This window comes from Siphateles boraxobius, unplaced genomic scaffold, assembly GCF_051911475.1.
Source record: "Siphateles boraxobius isolate OS27281-9 unplaced genomic scaffold, OSU_SipBor_1 66, whole genome shotgun sequence".
NCBI classification, from domain to species: Eukaryota; Metazoa; Chordata; class Actinopteri; order Cypriniformes; family Leuciscidae; genus Siphateles; species Siphateles boraxobius.
The window spans coordinates 27745364-27764251 of record NW_027509193.1 but is presented as its reverse complement, the minus strand read 5'-3'; the positions used below and the strand labels follow the sequence as shown (position 1 = coordinate 27764251).

General features: G+C 38.1%; 2 long non-coding RNA genes across 2 annotated transcripts; both read right to left on the bottom strand.

Moving 5' to 3' along the window:
* Positions 1 to 1062: 1062 nt before the first annotated feature.
* Positions 1063 to 1945, bottom strand: LOC143722157 (uncharacterized). The gene is made up of 2 exons (XR_013196844.1): positions 1810 to 1945; positions 1063 to 1708 (listed from the first exon to the last, which is right to left on the bottom strand). It is a non-coding gene; the product is annotated as an uncharacterized LOC143722157 (long non-coding RNA).
* A 4945-nt stretch (positions 1946 to 6890) lies between these two features.
* Positions 6891 to 17542, bottom strand: LOC143722159 (uncharacterized). The gene is made up of 3 exons (XR_013196846.1): positions 17428 to 17542; positions 8553 to 8676; positions 6891 to 8460 (listed from the first exon to the last, which is right to left on the bottom strand). It is a non-coding gene; the product is annotated as an uncharacterized LOC143722159 (long non-coding RNA).
* Positions 17543 to 18888: the final 1346 nt, after the last annotated feature.

Here is an 18888-nt window from a genome sequence, read left to right as displayed (position 1 = left end):
GCTTGTCAAACATTTTGTTAAAGATTAGAACATCACAAAAAAAAACCCACTAACATTTCCTGTAGCACCCCTCATTCTGTCATTTTGCGTGTCCTCCTGCCATACTGTCTATGCAATTATTTTTTAAAGATATCTAGACATAAAACCTATGTTCTCACTCAGTTGCTGTGTAAGTGTGTGTGTGTGTGTGTGTGTGTGTGTGTGTGTGCAGCCCATTTTAGCTGAAAACTGTGGACCATTTTAGCTAAACATGCCATTTCTATACCTTAAATGACTCCTTTCACAAAAATCTAAGTTTCTTTTTTAAATTAAACTTTTTGATTTGAAAGAACATGTCAAAACATTGTTCATAAACCTTTTCTTTGTTGGTAAGCTTACTTATAAGTGTATATTATTATTATTATTTTTTTTATAAATCATGAACAACTGGAAAAGTCATTCGGCCTTAAATAATATTGTTCTGAACCTCTGACATAACATATACTTGACCTGAATATGTTTAAACTCTAATTACATTCTAAATCATAGAAAAAAGGCACATATTTAGCATTAATACACAGTTTATGTCTGAGAACTTCTATGTAATGTCAAAGAGTTCTGGCACTGATCCAGCATACACAGGCCAAACAGAACAAGATTAATGGACCATGCAGCTTCAAATATGACCATAGCTGGTCTGAAGTTTCTTTTACCTAAAATGAATGTGTTAATATCCAGGGTATGATAAGAATTCTGAAGCTGGCAAAGCTTGTGTTGTCTTTTCTAAGCCAAAGAGGAAATCTAGCTCCCCACCCTGTGTCCTTAAAAGTCTCCTCTTAAATGGTGTGTGTCCTTTGCTTATCCTTGCTCTCATTCCCAGCATTACACAGAAATGACAACAAGTTCATTAATATAGCTCGTTGTCCTTTATGTGAATGTATGAGCTGAATGAAACTAGAGCAGTGGAGGGAATCACAGGCCTTGACTGATGGTTATCGGTTGTATGAAACTTACCTCTAGGTGGCACTATAGCATCAGTTTTCATTTACACCCAAACCACAGACAACAAAAGGACTTTAGTTTGGTCCTTTTTTCTTTATTGTTTTCTCATTATCAGCGTCATTACAAAATATACACCGTAATAGACCTAAACATTATTTTGATTATATTATATACATAGGCGTTGCTTTTAAATGAGATTCCAGTCAAGCCAGGAATATATACATGCGCTTAATGCTAATTAGAGATTATTGTCTTTTAAATATAGCCTAACTCTGACTCATAGGCTATGTATTTTGGTCTAAACAATACTTGCTCCGACGTAAACCCTGCTGTACAAAACCATATTAATGAAGATTAATATTAAGTGCTTCTTCATAGTGATTCCACTGTCTGCACAAAAGCTTAATTGTTGGCTCATGTGTAGATGAGGTATTTTAACAATATACCATCAGTCATCAGTCATTTTGTTTGTTGCGGTGCTTGTTTATGGATTTAAATGGACATAACTGGCCTTTGTATCCCATAGTTCACTCCTTATAGGACTCTGTGTGAAGTTCCTCACGGTCTGTTGTCAGGCAGGGTGAAGCTGAAACAGGAGAAGATCTGCCCAACAGCCAGAGCCGGGGACTGAGACCTGAATATCTGGGGCAAGTTCCACAAACACTCGCTCAATTGTGTCCAGCCATCAGCGGTTAATGAGCGATGAAGTTATGGAAGTCATATGCTTCTGCAGTCACATGGAAGGAGGGAAAGAAGAGGGGTTTTAATTTCACGTCTGCTTGTTTACTTCCTCTGAGAGCATCTTGAAATTGTAGACAATGATCGTACTTGTTTGAGTTTTTCTTTTAAATCTTTGAGCATGGGGTGTTCTTTATCTATCACTATAAAGTGGCTGATGGAACCTGAAAAACAAAAAACTAACTTCAACTTCTGTATTTATACAGGCCGCGTAAAGATAATACTAATGACGGAAAGGGGTATCTAAACATGCTTTAACCATGATACCTACCTTTTGCCACTTGTAAATCAATCATCTTTGCAGAACTTTTTGTAGTCTGGCACAGTATATTGATAGATTTTACACAAATATCTCAAAATACAGTGTCCTCAAAATGTTTGATAAAAAGAAACCGTCTTTCCTCTCAACTGTTCTTTTCTTTGCAGCAGGCAGTCCCAAGTTGTATTTAGTGAATCTACACTACCATTCAAAAGTTTGGGTCAGTAAGGATTTTTTAATTTTTAAAATAAATGTTAATATGTTTTAAAATGGTGTTTATTCCTGTGTGTGATGACAAAACTGAATTTTCAGCATCAGTCTTCAGTGTCACATGATCCTTCAGAAATCTTTCTAATATGTTGATTTGCTGCTCAAGAAACATTTCTTATTATTATCAATATTGAAAACAGTTGTGCTGGATATTTTTTGGAAACCATAATATATTTTTCTAGTACTCTTTGACATATGTTCAAAAGAACAGCATTTATTTGAAATGGAAATCTTTTGTAATACAATAAATCTCTTTACTGTCACTTTTGATCAATTTAATGGATCTTTGCTGAATAATGGTATTCAATTATTTAATAAAACAATCTTTTGAACACATGATTTATGCCAGTTCCCCTCAAAATCACACAGAATAACTAATTATCATCATGGAAATGTTGCATCTGTCGATAAAAGTATCACATGTATCTTTTCACATGTATCACATCTTCTTTTTCTATAGAAAAAGAAAAAGTATACATTTTTAAACCCAACAAACTGCTAAAGCTAATGCAGTGAATTTCATTTTTAAATATTCTAGGGCTTTCCCAGGACAACACACGGGAAAGGCCACATACAAAGATGATCATAACTTAGAAACAATTGTGCAATTGTCCCATTAACCTGGATTCAATTGTCGGTTAACTAGAAAAAAAGTGATCAGTTGACTTAACTTAAAAAAAGTAAAGTAAATACTTGCATAATTGAAACCATGCGTAATTGAAAATATCAAGTTAGGTGAACTTGACAATTCCACTGATTGGGTTTCATAACAATGGGTTTCATCACTTTTTAAAAGTTAAGTCAACTAATCACTTTTTACATAAATATTACAATCTGACCCTTTAACCTGTAGCTGCTAGGAGAGGAGAGCAGGAAGGTCTCTGGTGGCTTCTTCTGAACACTTGGAATCAAGAGATCACAAAGATTGTGTTAGTAATAATGTCTTCCAACAGATAATAAATGAAACATTTAGAAACATCCAGTATACAAAACATGAGTGGTGACCAACTTCTTTAAGATGGTAATAAAGCGCTGTAATATTACCACAGTTTCACCAGGGGTGTAATTGCTTCTCTTTGAAAAGCACTGTTTAATTTAGTTCCCATGTGTAATCCAGTCTAGATGATCACCTTCATAGCAAGCCATATAATTACTCTCAAGGTTTAATGACCTGCACTCAAACATCTCAGATTGTATCAGTGGGTTTATTTGGAGCTTGGCATTAGTATACCCTTAAAAAAACATACAACATTCAGCATTCCTCATATCCTTCCAGAAAAGGGCTTTAAACTCTACTTTTGACAGTCTAGAAAGCATTATGATCACACGATAAGGTTTACCAGGGCTTAATTGGTGTAAGATGATAGCATATTGCTGTGGCTTTCACACCCTGAGAGATGGATCTAATTGAAGTCTCTGGAGAACCCAGCTAGCATATGGAGCTCCTCTAACTGTTTCCCACCTGGCAACTGGCGGAAGGAAAAAATCCCTAGCTGTTTTTTGGTCCCAGACCCTAAGCAACAGCCCAATGAGTATGGTGTGTGTATCAGCTGACCTGTAGTCTCATGACTTTAGTTAACATTTTCCTTTTTTTTTCTCCTGTGATTATTTGCCAGTAAAGTCAACATTTCGATTATAATTGTATTTTTTCATGTATTTTCCATCCATTTTGTTCAAATTGCAAGACTGTTAGGATGGTTTGTGTGAATGAACGTTTGTTTTGGTGTGCTGTTGGTCCAACATGCTATATACTGCTAGTTCAGTGAAGCCAGTCGTTTACTAGATGAGCTTTTATTCAATTAATTGTTGCCTCTTTGCAACACATGCCTTTGGAAGCAAATTCTTCACAAAAACACAAAAAAGATTGCGGTAGCTTGAGGTAATCTGTATTTTGTACTACAATATTTAATGATTGTAAAAACAACTACACAGGGGGGAGAGTGGGGTAAGATTTGCCAGTTGGTAAGTTGACCCACCCCCTTTATCTTGGCAACTGTAAACTTTTCGTGTCATGTGACCAAACATTCAGGAATATATTTTGGAACAACCCATAATTTCTGCCAGACGAAAAGGATAAACACATACATGGGAGGAGAGAAAGGTACCCATTTCCGTTTTTAGCTTGTCAAAAAGGTACATAAAAGGAAATTTGTCCAGGTCTAAAAATATATGATCCATATTGGTGATTTAGCAATGCCAAGAACCTTTTGACTAAAATGTTTATTAGTTTCAGAGACATTTATTTGTTCATTCCAATTCATTTAATTTTACTCTAGAAACACTCAAACAATTAAAGGTATTGAAATTTCCACTTCATTTGGCTGGTTTTATGTTTATGTTAGCTTTAAGAAAAGAAATATTATTTGTAAAAGGACATTTGATTATTAAAGTAGTTTTTAAAATAGGTAAATTATAAAAATTTAATAATAACATATAGGCCTAATTATAAATTATATAATTATAACTAATATATATATATATATATATATATATATATATATATATATATATAATAACATATAGGCCTAATTATAAATAACATAAATTAAATAATTATGTAAGTGCAAGGTTTCTCTAAAGGTATAAATGCACAATGCAATGTTTTGAACATTGGACAGTCTATCTTGAAAATGAAAAGAAAAACGACATACAAAGTGATTGTAAAAAAAAAACTGTAAATTAGACAAAAACACAATTTATAAAGACACTCAAAGAAAAAGAAAGAAAGAAAGAAAGAAAGAAAGAAAATGTAAGATATAGATAGATAGATAGATGTAAAAATTACTTGGATCTGTGATTGATTCTTTCATTTGATTTGAGTGTTGAGAGTAATGTCTGGACTTGTAGCACACAGTGAATCTTTTTTTAACAAGTTGCTGTTTCTCCGGGAGCATTGACTCAAGTCTTGACCTGTCTCATCTGTTTCAGTCTAAAAAGTCTTCTCTGGCCCTGTTATATAAACATGTAAATGAAAGACAGGGAAGTGCTAACTGATCCATAACTGCCCAATGTCTTTACAAATATTGCACACACTGTCATGTATACAGTATTTATACGCATCTTGTCCTTCACTTTGAAACTTTAAATCCATTTGGTGGGCTGAAACACTGAGGATGTGACTCAGAAAAAAAAGACATGTGCACTGGCTTCCTTTCTCATTTCCCCTTGAAAAAGGCCCAAGACACAGCAGCCACAAGAGCACACAGCAAGTAAATCTTCAAGGACTACCACTTGGGAATCATCGCAGCGAGATTCCCCTGAAACCCGAAGACTTCTAACAGCTCCTAGCTGCGAATGCAGATAAGAAAAAATGGCAGAGATGAGACAAACATGCTAGCAAATGAATATCAGATGACTGCCAGCCACCTTAATGCATGAAGCTAGGCTCAGCTTTTATTCACAATAGACATTCATTCATTTGGTTTGGCTGTGAGGGGGTGGCATGTGGTTTTAGTTAAGAGCTGAACTGCTTGGACCGCTCGCTACAGCTTTGTCTAATGTGTGTGTGTCTCTCTTGATTCTTGCTGACCCCATGACTCATGACAGCATGCTATGCTCCTCTCCAACACAACAGGAGCATTACAGATACTATGAATGCAGACTAATGGTTTGCCACGCGGTAATACCCCCGCAGGAAGAGGATGCATGGATCATAAAATTTAAGTCTTGCAAGGCAATAGTCGACAATAGAGCCAGTCAGCATTTTCCTCAGCACCCCCCTGATCTCTTTAATAGATCAAGGGAATCAAAACACCTCTCAGTAGATAACTTCACTTGTACTGCAGTTGACATGTATTTCTTTATGTAATATAGTGAGATGTTGAGCTCAGTCAGGATGGCATTTTCACCATAGCATTTTGAAATGTCTTTAAAGGAACAGTACAAGTTAAGCTCACTCAACAGCATTCAACAACCATCATTTCATCTCGTCCATCCCTTTCTTTAAAAAAAGAGGCAAAAATGAAGGCACTTACAATGAAAGTCTAAATGAAGACCATTTTTTTTGTTGAAAATTTGAAAGCAGTAAATTACCTTATAATTGTAATGGTTATACTTTTTATAAAGGCACTTATTTTAATTCTTATGTTAAAACTTGTATAGCTGTAAAGCTGTTTTGTAAAGATATTTTTTTAAATATATGGAAATAAGCTATACACAGAAGAAATGAATAAGCTATTTTTTTCACAAATATTATGTTAACACTCAAATTGTTAATGTCTTGTGGCTTTCCTATTAAAACAGTATTTTAATGTTTTTGGCCCCATTCACTTCCACTATAACACTGTGACACAGATTTTTGCCTTTTTTTCCCTTTAAAAAAAAGGAGGAACAAAGTTCATTTTTGTGGTAATCAACATTATGCGACAAATGCTGTGTAGATTGTCCTGAACCTGGAATATTCCTTTAATATTTATATTGCAATGATGCTCCCTGTGAATAAAAACCCCTGCCATTGACTATAGTGAAATAAGATGTTTACAGCAGCAGTCAGAAGCAAATTTGCTGTATTACAGGAGCATGTAGCCAGTGTGTGATGGGCTCGTGATAACCACAAAGGCAGTGTAGCCAGCCAAAGAGCATGATCAATTATTGAGCCCACTGGCAAATCAAAACAACAAAACCAGCATTGTCAGGTCTGTAATCTCTGTTAAATGCTCACCAGATGGCAAGCCATCTTTAATAGCTTGTTTGGTAAAAAATGCACATTTTTGAAATACAGTTAATGGTCATGTTATCTCTTTTGTGATGGCAAACTAACTTTTGGGCTTGCCATTAACAAACAAGACAATAAAAATAGAGAAGATGTTTTAAGTCAGCATTGTCACTAAAAGCAGCAAAGCTATAAGTATAACTACATTTCTCAGTAGTGAGATGGCAGGATCGCTATTTTCAAAATCAAGTTTTTCATAACAAAGCTAAGTAGCGGTAGCATATGGCTAGAATGCCACATTTTTCTTGATAACATTTCAGCAATAAGACGTCTGTTCAGTATTCGCTTTGGGCTGTTTAGTGAAGTCAGAAAACCGAAAAATTACCCTTTCGAATATTAACTATAAACTTTTATTAGGCATAACATTTTTCTAATTCTAATTCTCTGTATCCACCTTATTTTTTTAAAACAACTGAAAAATAATGCCCACCTTTGCTTTGAGTTTAAGCGTTTAACAGATCTAATGCATTCAAGGTTCTTGTCATCGGTCCAGATGATAAAAGCAACCCCTGAGCCCTCCAACCAATGGCGCCATGTCTCCAAGGCCACCTTGACTCTGAGAGAACCGCACCAACGCGCCGACCTCCACCATAAACTGATGAGAGGGGTCAGGGGCATAAACTATCGAGGTTAGAAAAGGCAGGTTTGGCTGCACTGGACCAAATGAACGTCGTCTTGGTGGAGGTCATGGTAGTCAGAAGGAGAAAGTATCAATATGAAGAAGGAGAAAATATCAATATGTCATCCAGGTACACATAAATGAACTGATTGACCATAGCCGCTTTTCCACTGCCGAACGGTTCTTAGAATGGTAAAGAACAGTTCCAGTTGTGTTTCCACTTGAGCCTGGTATGGCACGGCACGATAACAAACCGTTCACGCCCCGGAATTCTCAGCATGGTTAGCTAATCGTGCCGAACCGTGCTGGTAGAATCCATGAAGTGACGTCGCCACTCAGGATTGGCCACTTGTCTGTTGCTTGGCTACCAGTTTTTCTGTAGCTGGTTAAACACGCTGTTTGAGTGAAGTAAACAAAGCAATAATAAAATTAAAAGCAATAGCAGATCATTCTCCATAACTCGTCGCTATTTAAATCTCATATCATCAGTAAACCGTTGCGTTACCAAGGCAACGACTGACGCGTTAGTATTACATTCCAAAGAGCGGCCACTATCAGCCCCACAGTGGAAAATGAAACCGTAACATACATGCTGGCATTGACTAGTGCCTGGAAGACTATGGGGCGTTGGATAACCCGAACGACACAACCAAATATTAAAAATGCGCCCTGGGCGTATTAAACGCAGTCTTGCACACATCCTCCTCCCGGACGCAGACCAAATTATAGGCGCTGCGAAGGTCCAACCTCATGAAAAAAGAGGCTACCAGCAGATGCTCGAAGCCAAAGACGTCAATGGCAAAGGATAAGTATTCAGCCTCCGATAGTCTATTTAAGGTTGCAGGGAAACAACCATCTTTTCCACGAAGAAGAACCCCAGATCTGCAGGGGAAGAGGAAGGGCAGATGAGTTTGGCTACCAAAGAATCAGAAATATATTTCTCCATGTCCTCCCTCTCTGAAGTGGAGACATACCTGGAAATAAGTCTATAGGGTCATAGGGAAAGTGTGGAGTAAGAGAAGCAGCTCTTGACTTACTGAACACCCCCTTCAGGTCAAGGTGCTCCTTGGGCACGTCAGACAGCCCCAAAGGTTCATCCTGCAACACAGAACAAGACACAGGGGAGCACACAGACAACCGATAAGAAGCATGACCATAATCGCTCCAGGATAACACAGTATTCAGAGACCAGTTGATGTAAGGAATATGGAGCCTGACCCAGGGATGTCCAAGAACCACCAGGACAAGAAGAGAGTCAAGCTTAAACCGTACCTGTTCTGTATGATTGTCAGAGATGGTTAGACTCACGGCGGAGTAAAATGGAATAGGGAGGGTAGGGACTAAAATAGGTTGAATTAAAGGAATAATGGGGATCTTGAGTTGGCGGACTAATGTTAAGTCCCAAAAATTTCCTTTAGACCAGAGTCGAAGAGAGCATAAAAGGAATGGTGAGATTCAGTCCATTGCAGTCCTGCTACTCTGGAGTCCATTGCTAATCTGACTACCGCCTGTCAGTAACCTTGTTTCTACAGACAGGTGTTGGCTTTTACTGGATAGTGAGCCCCGATATGTCCGGTAGCACTAAAGTACAAAGTCCATGAGCCTTTCGTCATTCCTTCTCCTTCTGAAAGAGATGAGTTCTGCCCACCTGCATGGTTTCCAGATCTGAGTCGGAGCTGACCATAGCATTGGGGATGGGCTGAAAGTAGTCCACAGTCTCTGGAGCAAATCCTTGCTTAGAACAACCCATGCAGGGCAATGTCCCACTGCACTTCCTCGTTCCAGTTGCTTTCTGCAGCCAGTGTGCAAATCTCAATAGAATAATCCATCACAGATTGATTACCTTTGCGTAGCTCTGCCAGCACACTTCTCTACTGGAGACAACGCGGGCAAAAACCATCTTGAGTTCCTCCGAGAAAGACTGTAATGAGGAGCAGTACTGATGTTTCCCTTCACACACACCAGTTACCCATTGAACCACTCGACCAGCCAGTAGCGTAATAAATAGAGCCACTTTAGACTCCTCAGAGGGAAATGCAGATGGCTGGAGAGCAGAAAACAGAGAACACTTAGCCAAAATGGATTAAACAAATGTAGCTCACCAGAATAGGCTGCTGGTGGTGGTAGTCAAGGTTCGCTGTGATGAGCTGGCAGGTCTCCAGTGGGGGAAACTGACGGTGGGTTAGGCGAAGTGGGCAGGTTCACAGTCTCGGTTTCAGTTGCTGGAACTGGGCAGACAACTCGGCAACCAGCACTACCAAATCAGAACATTTAGACCCGCCACCATGATTTGTTCCTTTTGGCGTTCCATATATGGAACAAAATAGCTAGCCAAATGTCTCTCAATTCAGAAGCACTAACTGTATCCATCCTGGTCAGATCGTTATGTCAGGGAAAATCACGTGCAGGATCCAATTGAAAGTGCAATCAATAAGGTGCTTATTAAACATAAAAATAAACACAGGGAAAATAACACAGAATGGTCAGACATTGTAGAGAAACGATGACGAGGTAACAGGCTTTGGCAGCATGATGCAAACTGCAATGGACTGGAGAAGCAAACTGCAGACCGGTAGAACCACAGAGAAATCCAGGAGCAGAGAAGGCAACAGGTGATCCAAAACACAAACGAGGAAAGCAAAACTGAAAACAACATAAAAAAACTTCGGGCAAACAAAGAAATGCCAGGACGTTAGAGTTGTGACGTTCGTGAACGAACCGATTCTTTTGAACGGCTCATAAACATGAACGATGGGAGCCGAGTCACGGCTGGAGGGGAGCCGTTCTTTCTGTCGTTCTTTTTTTCCTATGCGTGTTTCACACAGATGCACACAAATTAGCTCCTCAGTTATAGGGGAAGGGGCGCACCCAGCGCAGGGGTACTACTGCCTAACAGCATGATGATAGTAGTTGTGCATGCGCGCCCATCCTTTACGTGAGTACTCCAATGGAAAAAAAAACCTACGTGCCTTTGTCATTGGGTAGGAGCGGAGCCAATGACTTGTGCGCGCTGCCGTCAAGCTGGCTTCTTAAAACTGACTAAATATTTAAAAAGAGCCAAAAGAGATTTTTTAATCAAAATGTTCTTGTGTGATAACAATGTTCTTGTGTGGAAGTGTTACTGTTTGTAGTAAAAGCTGTTTTGCACAGAAATTCATTGCAGCCGGCTTTGTTTTTTATGTTTATTTGTGAGTAGGTATTGTATGAATAACATAAGTCAACATAGCTCTACACATACACACACTTTGTACTAAAGGTGAATCCAAAATAGTGATGTCACTTTCTAAACAGAGGGATGTTGTGCAACCCTATGGTATATAGTCCACACATGACAAATGAGGTAATAATCTATATTTCAGAAAAATTCAAACTCAGATATTGGTGTGTGATATCTGAGTTTAAATTATTTGACTACAAATCTCACCTCATCATTCCTCCCAGTGATTATTTCCAGGATAAACTGAGATGCCCTCAAGCTGGCTTCTTAAAACTGATTAAATATTTAAAAAGAGCCAAAAGAGCCGTTCTTTTGAACGGCTCTTTGTAAGGAACGGATCGCCAAGATCCGGATCCCCTCAAAGAGCCATAAATCCCATCACTACAGGACGTGAGCAAACAATGATCTGTCAAGGAATGACTTGGAGTATATACAGGTGCTGGTCATATAATTAGAATATCATCAAAAAGTTGATTTATTTCAGTAATTCCATTCAAAAAGTGAAACTTGGATATTATATTCATTCATAACACACAGACTGATATATTTCAAATGTTTATTTCATTTAATCGTGATTATGAAAACAGACAACTAATGAAAATCGCAAATTCAGTATCTCCGAAAATTAAAATATTACTTAAGACCAATACAAAAAAATGATTTTTTTAAATGTTGGCCAACTGAAAAGTATGAACATGAAAAGTATGAGCATGTCCAGCACTCAATACTTAGTTGGGGCTCCTTTTGCCTGAATTACTGCAGCAATGCGGCGTGGCATGGAGTCGATCAGTCTGTGGCACGGCTCAGGTGTTATGAGAGCCCAGGTTGCTCTGATAGTGGCCTTCAGCTCTTCTGCATTGTTGGGTCTGGCGTATCGCATCTTCCTCTTCACAATACCCCATAGATTTTCTATAGGGTTATGGTCAGGCGAGTTTGCTGGCGAATTAAGAACAGGGATACCATGGTCCTTAAACCAGGTACTGGTAGCTTTAGCACTGTGTGCAGGTGCCAAGTCCTGTTGGAAAATGAAATCTGCATCTCCATAAAGTTGGTCAGCAGCAGGAATCATGAAGTGGTCTAAAATGTCCTGGTAGACGGCTGCGTTGACCTTGGACCTCAGAAAACACAGTGGACCAACATCAGCAGATGACATGGCACTCCAAACCATCACTGACTGTGGACACTTTACACTGGACTTCAAGCAACGTGGATTCTGTGCCTCTCCTCTCTTCCTCCAGACTCTGGGACCTTGATTTCCAAAGGAAAGCAAAATTTATTTTCATCTGAGAACATAACTTTGGACCACTCAGCAGCAGTCCAGTCCTTTTTGTCTTTAGCACAGGCGAGACACTTCTGATGCTGTCTTGTTCAAGAGTGGCTTGACACAAGGAATGCGACAGCTGAAACCCTTGTCTTGCATTCGTCTGTGCGTATGTGGTTCTTGAAGCACTGACTCCAGCTGCAGTCCACTCTTTGTGAATCACTCCCACATTTTTGAATGGGTTTTGTTTCACAATCCTCTCCAATGTGCGGTTATCCCTATTGCTTGTACACTTTTTTCTACACATCTTTTCCTTCCCCTCGCCTCTCTATTAATGTGCTTGGACACAGAGCTCTGTGAACAGCCAGCCTCTTTACCAATGACCTTTTGTGTCTTGCCCTCCTTGTGCAAGATGTCAATGGTCGTCTTTTGGACAGCTGTCAAGTCAGCAGTCTTCCCCATGATTGTGTAGCCTACAGAATTAGACTGAGAGACCATTTAAAGGCCTTTGCAGGTGTTTTGAGTTAATTAGCTGATTAGACTGTGGCACCAGGTGTCTTCAATATTGAACCTTTTCACAATATTCTAATTTTCTGAGATACGGATTTTGGGGTTTTCATTAGTTGTCAGTTATAATCATGAAAATTAAAAGGAATGAACACTTGAAATATATCAGTCTGTGTGTAATGAATGAATATAATATCCAAATTTTACTTTTTGAATGGAATTACTGAAATCAACTTTTTGATGATATTCTATTTATATGACCAGCACCTGTATATGTGATGAAGAATGACAAACCTGTGCAATTGACCTGATTAGCTCATCAGTGCAATGAGTTACCCTAGCAACGGTGATGCCAACCAGGCCAAGGAGGGAAACAAAATAAAGACGCACCCGTGAACCGTGACATATTCTGAATAATCAGCTAAATTACATCAAATTGAAATTGAAAGACTTAAGCTGCATATTGATCAGTCTCAGATATAGATATCCTCCAGGGGAGGTCTCATGCTCTCTGATGACATGCACGTTTTCTGTTCAAACTTTCTGCTGATTTCTAAATATAACTGTAGGGCAAGAAACGGTAAACATATTCCTCTTGCGTTGCGCAAGGACAACTTGTCACGTGTGCTCTTTCTATATATCTTACCCTGCTGGTATTTCTACAAATCATTGGTGCACCAGCAGAAGAATTATTGCATGTTTATATCTTGACGTTTAAGATATACCTATTAACATTTACAGTGCAACAGTCATATTAATGGTGTATATTTCCTACTTCTTATTGTTTGTTTGTTTTTATGAAGATATCTGCATGCATGAATTACTTCTTTCATTATGTCGGCTGATTGAGGGCCTATCCAATGCACCGTATGAACTGTACATAAATGTTTTACAGTACTATTGTGAGCCATACTGATGATTTGGTTTTTTACATTAGTTTTTAAATAAATGTAATAATTGCATTCTCATGTCATCGTTTTGAGACAAGTTTGTTTCCCAATGGATTCAGTTCATTTTGTTCAAAACTCTCAATGTCTGATATTCTGTTAACTAACACTCTAAAAAATGCGGAGTTGTTTCAACCCAACTTTAGATCAAATATGGCAACATTTTACTTACACTTTTAACCCAACATTTGGGGTTGTCCATATTTGACCCAACCATTTTTTGGAGTGCATATTGAAAAAAATGACAATTTTGTAAATTTCAAAATAAGATTTATTCTATATAGTCTATCACATTAAATACGTATCATTTTTTAATCCGTTAAATTAAATACCCTATAGTGCTGAAACTAAAGACAGGTGATGTTTACAAAACATAAATCTTTTTTGTATAACCCTGCAGCTTTGCCCCAAGAAAAAGAGTGAGAGATGTAGATTACAGAAGAGATGAACACTTTTTGCTGCCTGTTTCCAAAGTAACAAGCATAATAAAAATCATAATAAAAATCATGGAATAACAGACACAAGCTGTGAGTTCTCACATTATTCTCTAAACCAACACTTCTCAAGAGGTTCACTTGTTTAAGCAAATGATACGATCTTTTAATGAGTTCACAGTCTTTTAAAATTAAGCTAATATAATGGTTTAGTTGATAATAAGATATAAATGGACTTTTCTACTTTTATCAAATAATTGAAACTGACAGTGGTGACAGATCCATGCAGAAACAATGACTTTACTGCTAACAAGCTTAACTTCTCTTTGTGTACAATAAATAAAACAAGCACAAACATGGGGGGTCGGGGGGAACACATGACATTTTGACAGATTCTCCATTTTAAGAAGTGAGAAGGCTCTTTTTGTCAGGGCAAGATTCTACATGGGGTTTTTGACAACCCAAACCATTTCATGTAAGACTGTTAATGTGAACTGCCAACTCAGCACAAATGGCTCTCCAGTGCATTCTTTAAAACTGATTCAGAGGCTCTAATGACGTCAAAAGAAACAATAAGCAAATGACTTTGCAAGAAATTTAACACTATGTTTAAGAGAGATTTCAAGATCTTTGACAGATTTTATTACTTTAAATACACTCTTAAAAATAAAGGTTCTTTTTTTTGGCATTTACGGTGACGTAAAGAATTTAACAATTATGGAACCTTACCATTACACAAAATGTTCTTAGTGAAAAAAGGGGTTCTTTAGATTTTAAAAATGTCCCACAAAGAAAAAAATAAAAGGTTTTAGCATTAAAAGGTTATTTGGAGAACCCAAAATAATTTCTCTATCACGGCAAAAATCCCCTTTTGGAATCTTTATTTCAAAGAATATACACTAAAAAGTAGCAGGAAATAATTTTTTGCTCTCACTGTTTGCTTTCTAATTTATAGCAATCGACATTAAAATACAGAAATATGCGCCACTGAAGTCGATTACGGTTACAGACACAACTTTTGTCATGTGAAGTGAGTTCAGTGAGGAAGGATGAACTGTTGGCTCTGTGGGGTGTCAATAATTACTTTCCCATCTGAAACTCTCCCTCTCTCCTATTACCATGAGTTGAGCCGTAACAGAGCCACAGAACAGAGAAAGCACCACAGCTAATTCCAGCAGGACTTGTGCCCAATGCCCAGAGACTTTAAAGACCCGCAAGCCAAAATGCCTGCAAATGTAATGTAACTATATAGCGATTATCAACCATAAAGCATTTAATGCTAATAAAGATGACTAAAAATAGACACAGTATGTGAAAATTTACTACTTAATATTTCCAAGTTTTGTAGTTTGGCAAAGCATAACAAAACTATCCCCTACTCACATGTGGCATTAGGCTCTTCACATTCTTGGAATCACATCCTGTTCCCTCAACTAGCAATAGATCCCTTGTTCTTATAATAACATGGCATGATATGTTTTTAGTGCGCTAAAAGATCACTAAAAGGAGTTGCTTTAGCTTTTTCCATTTGTTATTGATCTGACATGAAAATATCTTAGTTATGGCTTCTTGCCATATAAATTCCCAAATTATTTACATGAAGCATACCAGCATTATTCCTATCTATTTGTTCATTTTTGTCAGCATTAGCTCTGGGCAGCGTCTCATAATTAAATCAAGATTGACGTGAATGAATACTGCGGAGTGTCAAACTCATAACCATTCATGAGCAGCATTTTTTGAAACAACAGACAAATCATTTCCATAGAGATTTACTTGGACTTTAGAAACTCCTTTGGTGCTTGACTGTTCTGTCTGTTTGAGCGACCCTCAGGGGACGGTCCCATTATATATGTTTTAGCAAGAAGATCAAACTGTGCATGACAGAAAATGGAGCCCGAAATGAAACCAGATTGTTGCCACCATCAGCTGGATGGCAGAACACTTGAGTAGATGCAGCAGATGCTTAAGGCATTTAGAGAGCTGCCTTCGGTGCAGCACCACATAATTGAGCACCAAACATAATATGGGATATTCCCCAATGAATGTAAGATGTGGCTTTAGCAATGTCCATTTATGTAAGTGTAGGCAGACATGTTCTGTGGCCATCAGTCGTTTGGAATACACAACTCTTTCAATGACAACATATGCATGTAAACATCCAATTTCTAAATGGTGATCAGTGCAAGAGCAATAAGGATTTTTAGGGGCATTATGATGGTGAAACTGAAACACAAGTGCCCCCAAAAGCCCCTCATTCTCCCTGCGGCATTACATTGCAATTCAGTCCAATGTACATTGCAATTTCAGACCATATGCATTTGCAAACACACAGAGTTGATTTTGTGACTAATGTATATACAGAACTTTTATGCAATAAAACCATTTGCCTCACTAATGTAATTCAATTGAGAACCTGTAATTGATACAGTTGATGAAGAAATAACTTTAAGTTTAACTATTTACTCTTGTCAAGCTGTGAGAGTGTGTCCCAGAAGCGGGACTTTGCGGGCCAGTTGGATTAACATCAATACTCATCTTGCCCTCAAAGTCCCGTCACTGAATTCACAATACATTTATATATTCAAACATCAACAGCTAATAACTTTAACACACCATTAAACTAAGACTAAAGCATTCATTTTCTCTATAACTTACAACCTCTGATCATCTGGTTGATGTGGCAAATACTAACCACATTAATTGTAATATCTTAAAGCTGTATATTACTGCCACATGCATAACTTACTCATATCTGACTGATAACAATACATGTACTTCCTGATTGTAACAGTGAAACATGCTTTTTCAGTGACACTGCTTTGAAACAAAATGTATTGTAAGAAGCACTAAACTTGTATTGAATTAAATTGAATATGACAAATGACACGCATGGTAATTAATTTGACATTTTCAGGCTTGTTTTTAAGACATGATCACAAATAAAAAGCAAGTGACCTTCTTGAGTCATGGCTTCAATTGAAAATGTTACACATATGCAGTAATTACAGTGGCTACAAGAGCTAGGCTATCGCATGAACTTCAGTTTTTCAAGCATATGGTTTAAGGAAGGCATTAAAAAGCTTTTTAAAACCCTATCCGACCTATTAAGAGCTTTTTGTTGGGAGACAACTGGGCGTTATTTGAGTCCCAGACAGTGTGTTCGACTCCCTGGAGAGTTCAGGTACTCTCTCAGACACAATCTGTCTGCCTCTGTCGGGAAGCAACATCCGCGAAAAGAAGCGATACGCACAATGTCATGCTGTTGCTTAAAAAGACACATTACATACAACATCTCTATCTGTCCCCTTTTAAATGCAAACGCAAATCCCCATTGTAACGGTTAGTAGCAGAATGTCTATTATGACATAATCAATGGAATTAATAAGTATTCTGCCCGATGCCCCAATTCCGATCACACCTGCCATTAAAAAAGACGCGCAAATACATATCGATGACGATGCAATATCGCTTGAAACTTACCTCGAACGAATAAAGCACTGAGGGTTTGAAAGAAACATCTGTCTGATTTGAATCAGATCTTGTTTCTTTAAGTGCGCGCTATACGTGCTCCTGCTGGTGAGACGAGCAAGCGTCTAGAGGAGCAGACAGACTCTGTGCATGTTAAGATCTCTCTTGCTCGTGCATTGCTTCATGGTCACGCTACTATAAAGCAGGGGCCGTGCAGGGGGAGATGCCATTTTCACCAACACACGCCAATTGTGCGCTAAATTCCGCGTGGACATTCTCGAGTCTAATGATCATCAATGGGTGGCAGTATGTAAAATCACTCACATATGCGAGTGTCATGCTGCCCGATGCTTTTCTTTTGCTTTAAAAGGGAGCGGAGTCAAACACGTGGAACTGGATATGGAGCTGGCAGTTTCTGTTTTCCTAGAAGTCATTTCCAAATATAGAAACAAGGAAGGGACCTTCTTAGAAACCCATGAGCTGCTATGACCGAGTTAACATATTTTCGCTGTTTTGTCAGCTATTCGTCATAGCATCCATCCATTTAGTGTCATTTTGACCGTGATGTCACGTAAGTTAAATGGAAGAACTTGATCAGGCTACATGTATGATGCATTAAGCTTTGCTCTTGCTCTGCCCCGAACATCACAAATATGTCAGACATGATTCAAACGAACGTCTTTAAATACATGAAAATATGTGATTTATTAATCTGCAATCAAACCTGTAGGATTAGAGCACTGCTTTGTTGCTCTCTGCCGCCCTCTTTTGCCGAGCTCGTGACAGTGATTACATTTTAGTGACGTCACACATCATACAACCGCGCTTCCGGGTTCCTCAGACAAGTGGTAGCCTACTGATGATGATGTAATAAGCATTGTTGTTACTTGCTGTTTGTAATATTTTTAATAATATTTTTATTTTATTCAGAATTTACATTTTTTTCTGCCGTGTAACAGGTTGTTGAATACCGCAACATGCCTTAAATAAATAACATATAAAAGTAAATTGAAAATTGAATAGAAAATTGAACATAGGCTACTCAACAGAACTACAAGATGTGGTTGCGTTGTTTAATAGACATTTTACCGCATTATACGAGTAGGATAGGCATTGGTCAGATTTGATAACAGCGCTTTTTATTTCAGGTTCAGCAACTGAACCATTAAAATTATCATTGAGATTATACATTCAGCCTACATGTAGGCTATGCATTTTAGCAGATGCTTTTATCCAAAGGGACTTACAGATGAAGAACATAGCATTCATCAAAGAGCCAACAATCGTTATAGTGTGTGTTTGTGTGTGTCGAATTTAAAGCTCCAAAAAAGTTTAGGAAACGGGTGGCTTCAGTCTGTCACATTTCATTTCCAGCGTCATTTGAAGCTCTAAAAGAAATTCTGGAAGTGACTCCGCCGAGTTTGTTTATACGCGGTGACTTTTACTTTCTGACCCCTGGAATTGACACCTCTG